At 40.3% G+C, this 3,455-nt stretch overlaps 1 long non-coding RNA gene across 1 annotated transcript; it reads left to right on the forward strand.

Moving 5' to 3' along the window:
• The first annotated feature begins 538 nt into the window (after window positions 1-538).
• Window positions 539-2,973, forward strand: LOC134172193 (uncharacterized). The gene is made up of 2 exons (XR_009967863.1): window positions 539-1,128; window positions 2,233-2,973. It is a non-coding gene; the product is annotated as an uncharacterized LOC134172193 (long non-coding RNA).
• Window positions 2,974-3,455: the final 482 nt, after the last annotated feature.

Raw genomic sequence — 3,455 nt, forward strand, 5'->3', positions numbered from 1 at the left:
ACATCTAAAAGGGGGAATATATCCATAGAATCATAGAATGGTTTGGGTTGGAAAGGACCTTAACATCATCTAGTTCCAACCTCCTGCCATGGGCAGGGACACCTCTCTCTAGACCTATTTCATTGGAATCAGGTAGCAGACATATTGTAGTTTACCATAGTTTCCATCACGGAAGACCAGTACGACCTTCCTTTTGGCGTGGCCTAATGCTTCCTGTGTTTGCAATTCAGCAAGGAGTCAATTCTGTGTAGAATGGACTATGTTTGCTTAAGATGACATGCAAACTTTTGAAAATAGCCAGATTCTCTAAGTTGCACTGTTGGCAAAAGTATACTCATGAACTATGCACGTGGTGAGCCAAAAGATGAAGAGCTCAACCATAAACCAATGTGAGATGGAGAAGTCAGCTGCCACCACCAACATGGATTTTCCCCTATGAGTTACACAGAGAGTGTGGGTGAGCCCAACAGGGTACACCTCAGCCTTAAACCCTTTAGGTATCAATCTTTGCTCATAGAAACATAAATATAACTATAAATATAAATATAATCATGCCTAATGCCTTGATTTAAAGCAAAACTTACTTTCAGTAGGAAGATGCTAGTAGTTCTAATGTTACGCTATTGTACTGGTACCCAGGCTACTTAAAGCTCAGCTGAGCTCACTGACTTTGAAGCAATTCTATGTTTCTTAGTATTCCTTTCTGTGGAGTGTGCAAATGTAGCAGTTGAAAGACAAACAGGTACACTTCAGCTCTGAAGGGATGAGATCACGCAGCTGCTTTCCCGTTCTTCTGCAGTACGAAGTAGGTGTGCAAAGATTGCAAAGGACAGAATCTATTTTTTTTACCTACCCTGCAACCTCTCAAAGCTTTCAGGCAGAAAGTCTGCACTGCTGCCCCATGCAGTGCCGCTGCCTGCAATTTAGAGGTTGGCTCGGAGCCCGGGGTATTGCAGCAGAATTCTGAGACAGGAACTCATTTCCTCTCCAGTTGCCTCTATTCGTAGTTCCCAAAAGCTGGCAGGTATTCTCACACCAGTCTTCATGCCTGGCAAAAAAATATTGGCAGGCCCCTTCTGTACCCATCCTTTACTCAGGAGCTACTTGTGATTCTCATCGCTGAAACGGGTAAGTGAGTTTGGACATTGATTCCTGCTGGGATTCCAGTTACTCAAAATATAGGCTATAATAAATAACATTTGGTGGGTGACCTGCGGCAATACACACATTTAAGAGCAAGTGTTTATTTCACGAGGTATGGAAACTCCCAGTGGAACATATGTGTGTAAAAGTAATACCCAAAGGAGTAATATGTATCTCTCTATGTGTATATGCAAATACACAGATGTAAACACGTATATCACATATATACCCCATATATAATATCACATCTTGCGTGTCATAGCAACGAAGCAGAAATACTCAACAATTCCAAAATATTCCAGTTCTTAACTTTTCTCGTTGTATTTTCATGATGGGATAATTTTACCCCGCAGAGGAAGTTCAGCAACTTTATACATAGGCAGAAATAAAGAGCTGTGAACAAAACCTCACTTCATTGCTCTAAAGAAATTAATTCTGCCTTAGACAAAACGGTTTTGTTAAAACTAATAGTTATGTTACAGTGGAAAACAGGAAAAAGCCTGGCCAGTGAATTACTAAGTGTAGAGCAAAATGCTTTCACTATATTCTCTTTTTTATGGTTTCAATATTGCAAATTCCATCCACATGCAGTATGCCTCTTGTGCACTATTTTAAGAGGGGTGTTACTGACTCAATGGGACTGCTTTTCTTAAAGGCTATGAGCAGGCAAGGTCATCACTCTGCTGACACCTTCAACGTTAGCAACCAAGGAAAGCTATTCAGTCATTAAACTTTATCCCAGAGGATGAATGTCTGAGTTTTCTGCAGTGATTGATTAGGTAATATTAATTAATTAAATTATTTGCCATAATGTGGAGGTAGACAAAAGTTCTTCGAGGTTCCTGTCAACAGGGCCTGGGGAAGAGCCTCCCTTCATACCCCAGGGTTGCTGATTGCTGTGACTTCAAACACATGACTCTAGATAGACTCTAGGTAGACGATAGGGTAGACTCTAAGAAATGAGGCTGTCTTCTCCACCTCAGGAGTACACCCTTCAGTTGCAGACAGTTTCTGAAGCTTAAGAAGGTAACACTGACCGCTGAGCCATCAGTAGCTAATGGGTAAACTCCATCCTCTCCATCCCTGCAGGTGATTAACTACAGAGCTGAAGAAGGAGGTTTCCCTACAGCCATTGCCTTACAGTGAAACCGTGTGTGTGATGGGCATCTTGAGGGCAACACAGACAAACCTCTTCATACCTCCCAGAGGGAGGAGAGGAGCAGAAGCATTAAAATCCCTGCATATATAAGCACAGAGTTTAATTCAAAAGAATATTTGCAATATGCAGCCTCTAAGTGAGAGCCAAAACTTCATTTCTTCTGCTGTAACTATGTTGACAGAGCCTGGAAATTTAATCTCACATGGAGGGTGAATTCATTCAGCTTCAGCTGTCAGTCACTGGATCTTGTCATTAATGTGATACTGAGGTAGAAAAGCACCCTGATGTAATTGCTGTGTTTAAGTGCTGATACACAATGATGAAGTAATTTCTCAGCCTTTTAAGTACTCCACTGCCATGAAAGTCATATTTAAACACTTCGAGTTCATTAGCAGTAGGAGTTTAATATTCTTATGTTGCAGTTGTTTTCCTCATTCCTATGTGCATAGCATTATGCTAAAATACATATGATGATTCGTTATTTTCCATCAAACAGTGAATTTTTATTTTCCTTCCATCAGCTTTAGATATAAAGTTTATTACTGAAAAACAAAAAGCCCTTTCCCCTCTTATTCTGTTTTGGCCCAAAGACATTCCACAGTAAAAAAAAAATGTGAATTGTCTTTAAAACACAGTGTCTTTGCAATAAAAAGTGTGAAATGTTTTCTTCAGTTGGGGACTATCTCTTTCATTCCAAAGCTTAAAAAGAGGAGAGCTTAATCTTCTTCAGGAAAGGGCGTATTCTCCCCTGAAATATATGCGAACTGCCTTGAGGGCTTTCAGCTTGCATAGTGGTTGCAGCCACTTACTCAGCTCAGGATGGTGCTTTGCTTCTGTCTGTGGCTGGGTTTAGCAATGTACACCTCTTGTGAAGGATTTGAGGTGTGCACATGAAGATATACAACAGCGTAAACATGATTTATTATTATTAGAAGTGATACCCTATTGAAGCATGCTGAATGTGAGACAGAGGTAATCAGATACACTATTAAATGAATTCTCCACTGTGCATTATATTACAGAGATAATTTACATTTATATTATATAGTATAGTGCAGAGCAAAGCAGATGGTTCTACTTTTACCTGGAGCCATAACATTATACTCCAGTGTACCAGCTCTGAGTCTTGGAGTGACAGTCGCAGTCCAGGATG

The sequence above is a fragment of the Pezoporus occidentalis genome, unplaced genomic scaffold (genome assembly GCF_034315485.1).
Source record: "Pezoporus occidentalis ecotype Australia unplaced genomic scaffold, CSIRO_AGI_Poc_V1 ctg45, whole genome shotgun sequence".
Taxonomy (NCBI): domain Eukaryota; kingdom Metazoa; phylum Chordata; class Aves; order Psittaciformes; family Psittacidae; genus Pezoporus; species Pezoporus occidentalis.